At 32.5% G+C, this 16,245-nt stretch overlaps 1 protein-coding gene across 5 annotated transcripts in view; it reads right to left on the bottom strand.

Moving 5' to 3' along the window:
* The window catches only part of LOC107451075 (uncharacterized), a 33,947-nt gene extending 32,459 nt beyond the window's left edge, over positions 1-1,488 (bottom strand). The window contains exon 1 of one of the 5 annotated variants that reach the window (XM_087152530.1): positions 1,249-1,488. The gene's annotated coding sequence lies outside the window, so the exon portion shown is untranslated. Of the gene's footprint in view, positions 1-697; positions 721-1,248 lie in introns of those variants that run through there. The other 4 variants (XM_021145766.4, XM_021145768.4, XM_087152528.1 and 1 more) reach the window with 4 other exon arrangements.
* Positions 1,489-16,245: the final 14,757 nt, after the last annotated feature.

The following is a 16,245-nucleotide window of genomic DNA, read 5'->3' as shown; positions in this document are numbered from 1 at the left end:
ATTAAAACTAATCATAAAAGTTTTTATGATTAAATTGTAAGTAATGCTTCTCTTCTAAAATAACTTTTAAACATAAATATCATTTATACACATTTAATATTGAGATAGATAAAATTTTTTAATATTGAAGGAAAATAAATTATACTACATAAATTATTATAAATCATACATTTAGCTGCCCTGTTCCGTAAAAATTGAATATCTTGAGACTTAATTACATATTAGTGCTTCGTGTGTGCAATGTTTTTTTATTTGCGTATTGTTCTCTGACATGCCAACTACAATCGTCAAGGTGCCAAAAAGATTATTAACTTGCAATTTTTTAAAAAAACAACAGGTAAACATTTGCTCGGGAATACCTTTCAAGTTTCTGTGATGTTTAATTTAGTTTCTTCTGGGCTGCTGCCCGGATCTGCTACAAATTATTCTGCTACAAATTACAATATGGAAATCTCCCTGAAGTCAGTGATTTGCTCAAGACCTTGTATAAGCAAAAACACAATAAAGGTAAAAATTTCTCATTAAGATTGATAGAAATTTTTTATAGAGTCAATGGTAGATTAACAAAGATTATTCGCACCAAGCTTAGATTTAAAAAGTCACTTATTAGTTTACTGTATTTAACCAATGTTTGTTTCATTCCCATTTGTATGCTTAATGTTAGGATTATAAAAAAACAATACATTCATAAACTTACATATTGAAGCTTGTTGTACAACACTCAATCATTTATCAAACTGAAGGGAAAGCAAAATAGTCATTTCAAATTCACAATATTACAACTAAACAATTTCAAATTAATTGACAGAACTTTTCAGTTGCAAAGGCTCAAAACTAATATCAAATTTTATGTCTTTAATTTTGCGACTTTTTATGAATCATGAATAATAACGGGAAGTTTTAGCTTGTATTGATTAATAAGAATTATAAATAAAAGGGATTACAGTTCTGAAAAAATGGATTCAGCCTGGAATCGAAGGTAATGCTAAATAAAAGTGTTATAGAATTGTTTTCGTTTTCTTTTGTAATATGAAAAGTAAATAATGCTTTTTATGAATTATTTACAAGATTCTTACGCCTCTGAAACTCAAAATGTTTATAGATATTTTTAAAAAAAAGTAATATTAGGAATTTCAATTATGTATCATATACTATTCACGAATTGATTAATTAAACATGAGACATCATATTTCACTGCCAAAATGGCGTAAATCGAAAATGGCGCACGATAATAAAATGAGAGATTACCTAAAATTTACTTCTTATTTATGTTCTCAAAGATGATTAATTTATGACGTCATGCAGAACAAATAACATCCAAAATTAAAGAAAAAGAATAATGTAAAGCTTCAGTATAGGTTTTAAAATAGTCGCAATATAATCTTCTTATTCAGTAGATCGCGAAACATTTTCTTTCACCATATTTTGATTCTTTAGAGGAGTTATTGCCACAAACAACAAGCTAAATGTCTGTTGCTTGGCTATGGTGAAAAGAAATTTTAGCAGCACCTAGCGTCAAATAAATAAACTATTTTCTCTCACGAGAATAATTTGGAATCGATTGCATTTCTTTTTCGTTTTAAAAACAAATAAAATTCAATTTATTATTATTTATTATTAAATTTATTACATTATTGGATGAAATTAAACTTGTCATGATAGTTCCTTAAATTTCGCGCTATTTCTTGTTTTATGATTTTAAATCGATGTTACTGCTCAGCCTTCCTCTACGAAATAGATCTGAATTTATACCTAAAAGAAAAAGTAATATCTCCTAATAAACTACAGAATTTATGTAATTGTATATAGCAATAGTTTGCTAGATATTTGATAATTGAAAACTAGTAACTGTACTAGCTCGCTTTCTCATGCTTGATCACAAAACTGCTATTTTCACTACATGTTATTTTTTTCGCATTTTGCCCACGTTAATTATTTGTTGTTGTTATTAATTTACGTCGCACTAGAGCTGCACAATGGGCTATTGGCGACGGTCCGGGAAGCATCCCTGAGGATGATCCGAAGACATGCCATCACAATTATGATCCTCCGCAGAGAAGATGGCACCCCCGCTTCGGTAGCCCGACTACCTACACATGAAGTCGAGCACTTTACGGTAGAACAGCTTAACGAGGACCAATGCCGCACACCCTCGGTCCCTACGTAGGCTGATCCAAGTGGTCACCCACCCGCACACTCACCGTAGTCAGTGATGCTTGACTTCGGTGATCTGCTGGGAACCGTGTCAAAGGCGGCGCCAGTAGGGGGTCAGGGGGGCTGGAGCACCCCCGTCGGGCATGGCCAGCCCCCCCCCCCCCCATCGGGAAAAATTTAAAGTCTCGTCGGGAAAATAGTCTGGTCACATTTTTTTTTCTAAAAAATGTCAAAAATTCATTTACAAATGCCTAATAAAAATTTTTGTAGTTGACTTTTTATTTATTTATTTTTAAGAATTAGTAACAAAATTTAGTAAAATATATTGTAAATTCTATGTAATTGTAGTTTCACTCCACTACTCCTAACTTTGCTCATACATTGTTAAACTAGAGTCCGGATGCGATCAGACATGGTTGAAACTGAAAACTTTTCGAAGACCCATAGAAATCCTTTCCCCTCAAACACATCTTGATTTTCTTGGAAACTTATCTTTCAAACTGCTATTCTTTTTTCTGGAGAACTGAGGAGGGGATAGATAATCACCCCTCTTTACTGGGAGAATAACTGACAAAAGCCTGAGGGACAGAGAGAGAGAGGCAGGTCCTCTTTACAAATTCTTTTTTATATAACATATGTTACATAAAAAAGAATTTGTAAAGAGGACTGTTTATTAATGGTTTATGGGATCACATAATTGCCTTGTGAAATTTTCAAGCAAAATGAAAGTAAAAGAATAAAATAAAAAAAATTCAGTTTTAATTTTTTCATTTTTTTAATACTTTTAAATGAGGAAAATCATTTACTTATTCGGATTCAAGGTTTATATTTTAATCAACGCATTAAATAAGCAGTCGGAAAAAAAAGAAAAACAAACAGTAACAAAATATTTGTAATTTATTTTAATTTTTTTGGCAGATTTAATTTTTTTTTTAATCATTTTCTTAGCAGTAAAAAGATTGTTGATTGATTCAGAGAAACAATTAAACTGTCCGTATTCAATATCTTAAAATATATATTAATCAACATAAATAGATTCTCATTGACTTATTTTATGTACAGTGTATGAAATGGAAAAAGGGAACACCTTGATTAACTTTTGATTTAATCGTATATTCACGTATAAAGAGTCAATACCATATTTTTACGAAAAAGAGCACTAAAGCGCATTTTGTTCAGGATAAACATGCAAGTTTGTCAAAAGTTTAGTTTTAGGTTTTTAATTTTCAAAATGCGGAAACAGCCGCAATCTGGAAGATGATAGTGTCCAAAGTTATGGCAAAAAGAGAGATGGAAAGTTTGGGTCCTTTAATTTTAACTTCATACTTCGATTATTGCGCATTATCTCGAGAACTTCTTGAGTGTATTGAAAAATGTATACATTAAATTACAAAAAAAAAAAGAAGAAAAAAAATTATACACAAATTTTTAAGCAAAAATAATTTTAAATAATTATTTGTTATTTTTTACTAGTTTATTAAATAATAATAAAATATATTGAATTGTATGCTCTACATATTTTTACATCCTTTTAATTTCAAAACACAAACTTTCAGAGCAATCGATCGATTAGTTTCTGAGTTCAAATTTTAAAAACGTCGGTTTGTTTAAATTTCATTTATCTTTAATTATTCAATCAATTTTATTCAAATTTTGTATTTTACAATTTAAAATTACCTTCCACAAAATAATATAAAAATTTGTATATCTTGCTATTTTATTTTATTCTATCCGTCGTTGAACAGCTGACCTAATTTTCGGGTTTACGACTACTAAAGTTTAACTTCGTAGCCTTGTAATTTTGAACCAGAGCCGTTTTTAAGGATGGGCCCATTTGGCCCTGGCCCAGGGCCCCGAGTTCTGATGGGGCCCCCGAAAAGTCTAAAATCTCATTGCATTAATTGTTTTTTTTTTTTTTTAAATTCTAACTCATTTATTATTTATAACTCAAGAGGGCCACCAGATCCCACTTTTTTCTTCTTTTTTTAAAGTTTTATTCAGAGATTTATTCAGATTATTCTTTATTTTTTACATAGTTGGATGCTTTTTAAAATCTAATCGAAGTGCTTACAAACATAAAATAATTGTTATTCTTCACTTTTCTAACCAAAAGAGCAATAAAACGCTTTTTCTACTGATGAAAATATCCCCACTTTTGTAGCTACCACCCACAGAGTTGTTAAATAGCCTCCTCACTTTACATTGTGAGAATATGTTTTTAGCTTCTTGATATTGCCTAGGGCAGGGATGGCGAACCAATGGCACGCGTGCCATTTATGGCACGAGACACAATATTTTGGGCACGCCATCGATCACAATTGTTATTACACTATGAATTGTTATTACACAAATGTTATTACACTATTAAGCATATGTAACAATTAAAATAAAATTCACAAAAGCGAACAAAATAATAAACAATCATTGATAAAAGAATTAACAATTAATGCTAAAAAAAACAATTAATAACCATAAAAAACAAGCTAAAAATAAATAACTAGCAAAAAAAAATAATAATAACTGTCCTGCTTAAACTAACATCCTACAACTTAATATAAGTTATTTGTCATCTAATCTGCAACAACAGAATTCACATTGATGTTACTTTAAGTTGTTTTAAGACATGGCAAAATGTATTTCTCTTTCAATGTAAATAAAGAGTTTTGAGCTGATTATTATAATTAGAGCCCGGATTTTGATGACCTAAAAAATCTCAACTAATGCCCTTAAAAAGTGCAAAAAATGCCCTTAAAAATCCAAAAATTGTGCAAAAAATGCCTTAAATAAAGTAAAAATATTGAATTAAAAATTTTTTTTGCTCTCTAAAATTATTATGAGTCATTTAAAAAATATAAAGCAATGCAATACTTGTTCTACGTTCATTAAAGTTTGAAAAATTCGTTTTATATTCTAAAATAACAAAAAAAGGAAAATATATTGACACCAAAATATTTTTATTTCGTATAGAAACTTTAATGGATATAACAACTTCCATCTCATAATATTACTAAATATCAGAATTACATTGGATTATTAAATCTTTTTTGATAATTTGAAATGTAAACGAGCGTCTCTTGTCTGAAAGTAAATTTTCATTCCTGCAGAAGCTTCTTTCAACGTCTACTGATGTTATAGGTGAGTACTTGAAAAAGACGGTCTCACTTACTTACAATTCTTCTTCAATTTGAAAAGATTTTGCTTCACCTGTTAATATTCTATAGATTTTCTTCATTGTTTGGAAGCCAGTGTAATAATGAAAATTGATAAAAAAATAATAAAAATTGGAAAAAATTAACAAAAAACTTTAAAAAATGCATTAAAATGCAAAATACGCCCCAAAATTTAAAGAAAATTTTATAAATCTAAAAAAATGCTCTAAAAGACAAAAAATGTCCAAAAATGCAAAAAATGCAAAAAAATGCAAATGTCATCAAAATCCGGGCCTTAATTATAATTAATAAGTATTTAGTACTATTATTTTCCAAATAATCACGAAGTCAAAATTATTTGGCACGTCTATGACCTCATTAAACAATTTTTTAGAAAAATTGGCACGTTGGTGTATAAAGGTTCGCCACCCCTGGCCTAGGGGCTCTTTTCTCCTAACTTCGGAAATATCAGATATCCACAGAAACACCCTTTTGTTTGATTTCTGGTCATAAATTTCTAAGAAGAAAACATTTCTAGGGCTGTAGATAGGGGGAGGGTCTTGTTAGAATCTGTCTTGAGATTTCCATACTGTCCTTAAATTGGGACTCGTTCCATTCGAATTTTTCTCTCTTACAAAATTTAGAAGATATTTTTTCTAATTTATTATAAAAGCTTTCTTTCCTTTAATCATCCTAAATGTTTCAACTAGCATAATTGTTTACTTTATTTAATTATTGTAGTTGATTTAATTCTGTTATTTTTCAAATCAATCGTAAGAGAATGAAATAGGAATTTCTATATCAACTTTTTGTAGGATATTAAGAAGACATAAATCTTTCACATGGAGGTAAGCAAATGTTTCTATTAAATCAATTTTTGTAAATCAATCAAAACGTGAAAGATTTGAGCAGTTTTTTTATATATACATTGAGATTTTTTTGTTTTGTTTATTTATTTAAATGGCGGGCCACTATTCAATTCCCTCTTTGACTGGCCTGTTTGCCAAAACTCTTGATTTGGTCTGTTCCGGATAAAATTGATATAACAAATGTAATTTAATTTTAATTTTACTTACTGCTAATAGACAGAAACAACATATGATTTTGTTTAATAGAGCATTGAAATCAAATGATCATCAGCTAAAAAAATGTTAAAACATGAGAAAAAAATTGTCTAAAACTCCTGTGTGATCAAATTTTCCATGTTTCCCCTAAATATGAAATATGTTTAATTTGTAATATTATAGTTCGTACACGAAATTAATTAATTTAGTTAGCTTACGATTTTATTGTTTATTGATCATTCTATTTTTAACTCCTTTTTGTTGTCATTATGTGTCTAAAGTTAATAAGGCTTCTCAATTTTTTCATTAATAAGGCTTTTAAATTTCCTAATCAAAGTCGAAGCAATTTCTTAAAGTTATAAATCGAAACTATATATAAAAATTTGACAGCTTTGTTTTTATTTTAACAGTGTGCATTTAATTTAATGAAATAAAAATAAGTAAAGAAGTGGAAAAAATGTAAATAAATGACTGAATAAAATAAAAAAACTTCGTTGTCATATCATCTTTTGAATAATTTGAGTATTAATAAGTTATATAAAAATAAGCAAATTTTTAGTTTAAAAGGTAAAAAAAAAATTTGATTTGTTTAAAAGGTAATTATGCTCCATCATTCGATCATGAGACTATTTAATATCTGTTCCTAAGGATCAGAATTCTTTTTCATTTTACTTTATTGTAAAAATGATATATACTTAATATTTTCATGTGATATGCTGCAGTTTTAAGTACCTAAGAGATGATTGAAATTGTCAATTCAAAAATAAATTAATATTTAAACAATTAATACGTAAAAAAATAATTGTCGCAAGCAAATTAATATTAAGTAAGAACGAAACAAAAATGATATCAATATATGCTGAATCACTACTGAGACAGGTGGGATGAACGACATAGAAACCAATTTGATTGAATAGTAAAACTAGAAGGTGTTTCTAAAATCCGGAAATCAATCAAGCTTCAATTTTTTTTTCTTTTTTTTGTCACGAAATTTATCAGGGGCTATTCGTTAGATTTCAATATGTGTTATGTTTTTTCATAGATTAAATATTAAACATTAACAAATATTTGTCTTTTAAAACCTTTCACTCTATAATAATTATTAATTCTATATTAATTCTATAATAATCTTATAATAATTATTCTATAATTGTAATTCTAAAACTAATTACTAATTGATATAAAGCGTTAGTGTGTTTATATTAAATGTCTTCCATCGGCGGAACCCCGACATTACGATTAAAGTTTATTAAGGTAATTACGAATATTATAACCCAAAAACAGACTATTTTTAAAATATTTAATTCGAGGAACGTAGATTTCTCCTCGTTTTACCATTTTCAATCTTAAATAAGGTTTTATATCCGACAGTTAACTTTGCAGTCCTTGAGTTATATCTAATCTAGTTTTGAATAATTTTTGGTGTATATACATAAGCTGAAAATGAATAAGATAAGCCGAATTATGGTTTACTTCTAAATCATAGATTCTCAACCTTTTTAACGTTGCCGCCCCCTTAAGGAGCAAAAAACATTTCAACGCCCCCCTTTGTGGAAATCCAGTTATTCAGAGGATGGGACTTAGTTAGGTGTGCTGAATTATAAGAGTCAACTTTTTTAAGCAATTTTTTACGCTCTAAATTTGTTTGTTTTTTTCTAAAAATAATGTGTACATTAACTATATAATTTTCTCACGGCAATTAATCGCACTTTATTTGTTATGATAAAGATAAATACGTTTAATGAAAAAAAATACAGCAAAGAAACATATGCTTGAAAAGAATAATTTATTCTTAATTAGATAATCAAAAAAACACCCAAAATAATTTTTTAACACTAAAAAGTAGTATTAACGAAACATTAAAGAAACTATGTTAGTGGGATGATTGTATTTAATGGTTCAGAACCAATTTCTTCACTCTCGGTTCAATACTGTTAGTGAGATGAAGACGCAAAACCCCTTGTTGCACAATTTCGAGTCGATTTCTCTTTTTTGTGACGAGATTCGTAACAACACTGAATTCACGCTCGACAAGTTAGGAGGAAGAGGCGATTGATGTTACCTTTAAGCAAAAATTCTCTGAGACGATCACCACTTCAAAGTTTCATTAGTTAAAAGTTCGACCAATTCCTCGTAAATCTGAGCTTCTGCTGTTTCAATATTCACAAAAGGGTCGATAACCCATAAAAAAATTGAGGGACTTCCAAGAAACAAAACATCTTTAAAACGGTCAGAAAAGTCCATGTGTAAAGAGTCAAGGTGTTGACTATATTCTTTTGCATCATCAGAGCAAATTTCGTCTGCTTGTCTGAACTTATTCCAACCAAAATTCTGCTTCCACAAAATGAGTTTTTTTTAGAAAGGCAGAAATGACTGATTTTGTAGGGATCAAATTGAGCTCGTCGCTTTGAAGTGGTAAATTTAAGTCATTAAATTTTACAGATAAATCAACCAAAGTCTTTCTTAAATTATAGCAATCCGCCTCTCAGAGCTACATCTCTGTTTTCAGGGAACTCTAGACCAGAGTCGAAAAGATTCCAATACCTATTGAGACAGAAGCTTTTGGAAAGCCAGCAAATCTCAGTGAATAGTAGCAAACGATTGAATTTTTCATTGTTTTCTTAGACAGCTGTCTGAATAATCAATCGTAGAGCATTACTGTGAATTTTGCTCTCAGCCGATATCATGGGTGAAAGCCCTTATATAGCAAGACGGAAAAGAGAAAACCCTGGTACGTAAAACATTTCATTCCAGCATTTTTTTCGAAAAAAATGAAATATCTGTAACTATCAAGATTTCTTTTATAATTCTGGCATATATATAAAACTGCTTCTTTTCCAAGATAAAGTAGATATTGTTGAAAAATTTAAAAAAGGAATAAGTAAACTCCTCCCCATAACTAGCTATAACTGGGATGGTTTTACTACCAGCCTTTCCTCTTTTCCGTCTCGCTTTCACCCCTGGCCGATATGGCTTGACTTGACCTTGTGGCTCATCTTTCCTTCGGTTAGACTCCTCCCCCGAAATCAATTGTTTTTCAGCATATTAATTTATGCAATTTCTGAATGTATGCAATGAATCATTGCATATTGCAATGATTGATGCAAACACTCGCAGAAATTTTTTTCCCTACCCTACTAAATGCTGTCTGTGAACACAGTGAACAGCTAAAATATCTGGTACCTCCCTTTCCAAAAGGGCGATAAACCCACAATGTCGACCCACCACTGCGGAAACCTATCAGTGACAATGGACATAATATTCGCAAGAGGAATGTTTTTCTCTTTAAAATAATCTTTGACAGTATTAAAAATAGATTTACCTTAGATATCTGTAATCAAGCTTCTTGCAAAAAATATCTCTTGAATAATTTTTCCTACCTTTACGAATCGGACCTATGCTTAAAGTAAAGCCTACATTACCTGGCAAGGTTGATTCAACAACTTAAAGGGAAAATTCGTTGGGTATCAAAAGTTTGCATAAAGAGTTGCTTCAGCCATCTCGTCATTTCGTCGCCGCACTGTATCGTTACTTATGGGATATTTTTTTATCACATTGGATGCGGCTGGTTGGTGTAAAACTGTTTCTAGAACTTCCTTGACAATCGGCAGTATAAACTCTGCTCCGATGGTATGAGCTTTCCCAGATTTAGCAATAAGTTTTGATATATTATAAGAAGCTATCAAATCATCGTCTCATTTTTGTGATAAGGTTGCTAGTAACCCTGAGACCGAAGGTGCCTTCAGAAACGTGAAAAAAGATGTTCGTGAAAAATGACAAATCTTTATTTTGTTTGTCAGGATGAGTTTTTTGCGAATGCTCCTGCTTAGGGTAAGATATCATTACCTCATTAGATTAAAATATATTACAAAGTAAACACATGGGTAGTTGAGAGTTCAACAGTGATTGAACAAATCCTAACTTTAAGTACGGGGCACTGTATTGACACTTCTTTTTGTCAACCAACATTGTTGGTTGCAGCAAAATATAAACGATGAAAAAACAATCAACCAATTACTCAAAATTAATAAATAATTTAGGATAAAGAACAAATTCGCGCATGTACCTGACCAAATAAACTATGAGATCTAATCGAAACTGGGGGAGAAACCGTAAGGAAGCTAGCGAAGACCATTATAAGAAACACGGAACACGGATCAGATCAAGCATTCATACTGGAAGCTTATGCACTTCAATTTCCACCAAATGGCTTGAATAAGTCAGAGCTGATTCATGCGCTGAGCTGTGTTGGTTCGGATCGGAGAATAGGTGTCCTATAAGTTCGTTTTATTGCTAGTATAAATGGTGCATCGGATAATTTTTATTTATTATATTAATTTAATATTTTTTTCCTTAATATTAATTTCAGATTAATTTTATTTATTAAAAAAATCTTAATTTAATAATTTTATTTGTAAGTTTTAAAATTAAATTTGGATGACAAAACATGCTCATCGCCCCCCTACAGCCCAAAACATATCCAACGCCCCCCTACTGCCCAAAACAAGTTCACCGCCCCTCTGCATACTCCCACCGCCCCCAGGGGGGCGCTATCGCCCCCGTTGAGAACCAATGTTCTAAATGAACTGAAGATACTTGTTATAAACGTTAAAAATGGTAATTTGGAAAGCATTTTTCAAGAATGTCAAGTATCCAAATGACTTAATTTATTGAATTTAAAAAAAAATTTTAAAAAATATCCGCAAGGCAGGTTTGTATGGATGGGTGATCGTGTAAAGCTAAGGGTGGTGGCGCTAGTGGTAAAATTGCTCTTTCCAGACTTCCGGGTTACTGCTTCCGATATATTTTTACGCCGCAGATTGAAAAAACGCGCCATCATATTATTGCATCATATCTTTTGTAGTATTTCACATGTACCGAGTTCTTTCTTTCAGCCTTTAAACTTCAGCATTATCATATTAATATTATAATCATTAGAATATTTTCTAATTAAGCTAACTTAAAAATAAATTTTTCGCGACATTTTATTCAAATGTAGCCAAATAAGGGATAAAATACAAAACATGGCAAACCTTAAGAATTATTCACAATGAGATATTAACTTTCCAAAATTTTTTTTGGCCTTACGACCTCTGAGAATCAATACATTTCAGAAAGCTCTTATGAATGGTACAATTATGTTTAGATTTGAACTCAAATTACAATAACAAAACTGCATAGAATATTAGGCTTGTTCACACATCGCCTCGTAGTCATAACATGAGCGGAGGGATACACCGGAAATTTTCTAAATTTCTTCCGGTTTAAGGACGCTTGTTATTGTTTACATTAGACTACCCATCCATATTTGGGGCTGATGATTATGAAATCTAACACAAAACTGTGAGATCGGGGGCTCTATTCCAGCTGATGGCAGTTTTAATTATTATTTCTTAATACTGAAAAATGTTTTTCGTATTTTTTTAAGTATGCATGTTAATAACTAGTAATTTAACAATTATTTAAGGAACTGGAAGGCTCCGCTACCTGTTCATTTTGCTCACTAACCCTCGTGGTTGCTTCTGCATTCATTGCAGGTTTAGAGGAAAAACGGTTTATTTCCCTTTTTTTCTACAAAAATTACGATTGAATTACCATTTACATTTTGAAGGTGATTAAATTTAAGTAAATCAATAAAATTGGTACCAATCAATAAAATTGGAAAATTGGTACCTGCCGCAGAGTTATTACTCAATAAAGTTAGACTCAAGGGATAGAGCATTCTCCTCCGAATGAGGTGCACCGAGTTCGAATCCCAGTGATGGCTGAGTGATATGAATTCCACACCCGGCTTTCACCGACCACAGTGCTGACGTGAAATATCCTCAGTGGTAAACGGATCATTTCTTAGAGTTCCCTGGGTATCAGACTAACCGCGGGAGGATTTCGTGGTTTTCCTCTCCATGTAACTCAAATGCGGGCTATCAAAACGTCCTCCACGAATGCAAAAATTTCTTCCACTACTTGATCCTGGAGTTCTCTTGTCTGCTGGATTAGGTTTAAAATTACAAGGCTACGGAATTAAACATTAGTAGTAGTAAGTTCGAATTTTTGGAATTTTTTCTAGTTGTGCATAAATTTTTTATTGTTTGAGTAGAATATTTAATTGAGAACACTGTAGAATCTTATGATGGATGTGTATATATTGTTTATTTATTATCAGAACAAATATGTCTATGTCATATTAATTATTTTTCGTATATTAAAAATTATTGCTTATTTTCAAAATTATATTAGCCCCCCTGTCGGGGCATTGCTGACCCCCTGTCGGGCTAAGTCTAGCGCCACTCTTGAACCGTGTCTTAACGATTAGTCCACTGCGGGACTTTTTTTTTCAGGGAAAGGGCATATACCCCAAGAGCACGGGAGGTCTTAGCGACCTCTTTGAGATTTTCCCTATTCGGCAAATTTTGCTTTTGGCCTTTCGACATATATTTATGACCTTTCGTTTTCTTTCTTAATTTTTATTTATTAGAAAATGCAATTAGAATCAGTCAATTTTATACGAACTTCATTTAAAATTTTAAAGAGCGAATCAAAAAATAATGCACGACAAGCATATATATCAGGCTGATCATACACATCATGCATCCATTTCACAATTATTGTATTTTCCTAAATAAATCTTATCCTCTCTTTGCCGTTGGAAAGCTCATTATTCAAACAAATCGTCATGGACCTAATATTTTCGATTGAGCCAGTTTCATCAAAAATTGAGAGTTAAGGCGAGGGAGGAAGTTAGCGACGTTCTCTTGGAAAGCTTTCTCATCATTTTAAATAAAAATTCAAACGTTATGTAGACTAGAGCCCCTGAATTAGTAGTTTTGAAGTAGTAAGTAAATGTACATTATTTTCCAACCGCAAGGACCAGACGGCGCTTACCAGACTTACCAGCAGCCACCTTAAGTCTCTTTCTTTCGAGGGTAGAGTCTTCTCCCCAACATATCCCGGACTGTCTAGGACTGGACAAAAGGGACATTCTAAATAGCCCACTTTTGGTGGCCGACTTCCTCCGGGTCATGAATTTCATGGACATTGTTTAGCCCTGCTAATTTTGGGGATAAGGAAGAAAGAAGAGGAAGACATTATTTTGCATCCTGAACCGGTAATCTTGACTGAAGACAAGTATTTGGAAAACTTTTATAGAGGAAGAGGATAGCTTTAATGTAGACGAATGCTGCACGAAGTTCAAAAAATAAATAATAATAATCAATTTAATTACATACTCAAAACGTACTGCGGAAACTTTTTAAAAAAATTTTGAGTTTATAAAAATGTTTACAATTAAACAGCGCAAACGACGCAAAGTTGATTATTAACTGGGGTGCAGCGTAAACCCACCTCCTCGTGGTGTATCCTCGTCAACATATTTATACGGCTAACTGGTCTGGTTTGAATCTGAGAAAATCGCAATTTCTTTTATTGGGTCATTTGTCGCTCCCATTCTTTAAACGACCCAGTAAGAGAAATTGTGATTTTCTCAGACTCAAAATCAGCACTCGAAGCCATACATAACGGTAAGACATCAATAACGCAAGAAATTAATACCCATCTCCATTTACTAAATATCCGCTGCACTCTCCAGTGGATCCCAGCTCATGTAGGAATCGAGGGGAACGTATGCGCAGATGCCCTTGCGAAGGAAGCACGCGACGAAGATCAACCTCGAGCTGTCACCTGTGCTGCTGTCGCCAGGCGAAGGATATTCAACCAGCTTTTTAGCAAGGCAGCAATCCTCGATCTAAACTGCCCTAGAAACCTCTCCACTACAATAGCTAGGCTACGTACTAGATATTTCAAAGGTATGAAGATCTCACACACCAATATAAAATCCTATCCCATCTGCAAGTACTGTCCTCATTTGCAACTAACTCCAGACCATGCTTTTGACTGCCAGGCCATTATCGGCTCCCTCTTTCAACTTGGAGCACCCCCCATCGAAATTCTCCACAGCCATCGGGCTCCAGAACTTGCAAATCTTGCTATCAAGACTTTTGGAGGACTCTAATCTTTGCACTAGCACTGCATGCATAGATACGACAACAACACAACTGGTCTACAATTTTTTGCATGCGTTCTAAATTTTGTCCAAAGCTTTACGACGGTCATCGGAGAAGGGGGAAGACGGAAGTTGTTACGGGGCATGACTACCTGAGTGAACATCTCCATACAATTGGTATTTTCGACTCCCCTCGAGATCTTTGTTCATTATGCGATCTGGGAGAACCTCTGAATAGAGCTCATCTGAGTCGATGCGAGGCACTTCGTGGCTCTGCCGGCCGACTCCGAGACCGCCCTGCATTGGAGAGCTAGAGAATGCGCCCGAGGCTTCAATGACTTCGGTCAATATTTATAATTGCTTGCTCATTGTTTTGCATTGGCTTGTTTTTATAAATGTAATATATGCCTTGCAATTGGAAATAAATAAAAAAAAACTTATTTTTTTTATATCAAAGGAAAATTCCTGCCACCGTCACTTCTGTTTCAGAAAATATTAACAGAATATGCTTCTCATTGACATAGTTCGAAAACTATTAGATGAAACAATATGAGATTTTGCACTTTTCTAGGAAAATATATCTGACACCAAATATTGATGTGGCTATTTCGAGCCACTAATTTTTTTCTTCTTTTTTTGCAGAAACGTATTTTTATGTCTTTAAATGGATAAATCGTCTATTTTGAAGTAGTAAGTAAATGTACATTATTTTGCATTCTGGACCTGTAATCTTGACTGAAGGAAAACTTTTAGTTTATTTTCAAAAAGAGGGAGCAACGTCGGAACGTCGCCAACATGGTAAAATGGGTTATATTAGTTAGTAGTTTTGATTCATACGTCCTTGTGAATAGAAAAAGAGCTTCATAGAAAATGTGACTTAAGATATGTATGTATGTGTGGCCTTCTGACACAACTCTGTTTCAATCACTGCTACTCTTGCAAAAGAAAATTTAAAAAAAAAAAAAATCATTTTTAGCACATTAATATGTAAATTAGATGAAATGAAACAAAATTTCGACTTTATAAGTTAAAGGAGGAAGCATAAGAAATTTAGCATACTACTAACACCATATTAAAAATATTTACTTCCTTTTTTCATATTAAATTTATATTTCACGAAAAAGCTAGCACAGACTTTACAGAGATAAACTGTTTTAACTCTGCTGACGGCGTTTATAGCACCTGTGAAGCCTGTCATTCTGGTCCACTTGTTGAACCAGAAGTAAGTAGATGGAGCCTATCTGTGAAGAACGGCTTGAAGCACATCTAGCTTTAGATCAATCACGTTGTCAGGGAGGAAAAGTTGACTACAATTCGCGATCGCAACACTCGAATACGCCATCTGGGGAGAGACCGGTTTCATGCCTTTAGCCCTTCTCCCTTCCCTCTCCTCCTCTTTTCAGTTATATGGGAATGTACTACGATATTTTTCCCTTTTTTTAATATTTTTCCTTTTTACTTAATAAAAATATTTTAAAAAATTTCCGTGATACTTTTCTTTAGAACTATGTTTAATGTAGTTTTCAGTTCCATATAGTTTTTCAAGTTAAAAGATTTTAATCTATAGGAAAATCAAGAGAGAAACTAACGTACTTCCTTCCTCTATGACTTTCCACACGCTAATGGGGAAAGCATGTGAAGTGTTGCCATAGGAAAAGAGTTCTGCTCTACGCCACCTGCAGCCCATTTCGATCGCCAATCTTTTAATTTGCCACGGAATTGTGGAGCCTCAAGCTTCATGACCCACAACAAGCTTCTGTGGGATGCTTCTCTTTAGTAAGCAAAAGGTTAAAAAAAATATTTAACATCATAAAAATCATTAATTTTTAAAACTTAATCAAACAAGTCCATTTTAGGGTTATGGAGCCACTGAGGAAAG

This window comes from Parasteatoda tepidariorum, chromosome 9 (assembly GCF_982258835.1).
Source record: "Parasteatoda tepidariorum strain Cologne lab strain chromosome 9, Ptep-v5.0, whole genome shotgun sequence".
Lineage (NCBI taxonomy): Eukaryota > Metazoa > Arthropoda > Arachnida > Araneae > Theridiidae > Parasteatoda > Parasteatoda tepidariorum.
This window is presented reverse-complemented; position numbering and strand designations above follow the sequence as displayed.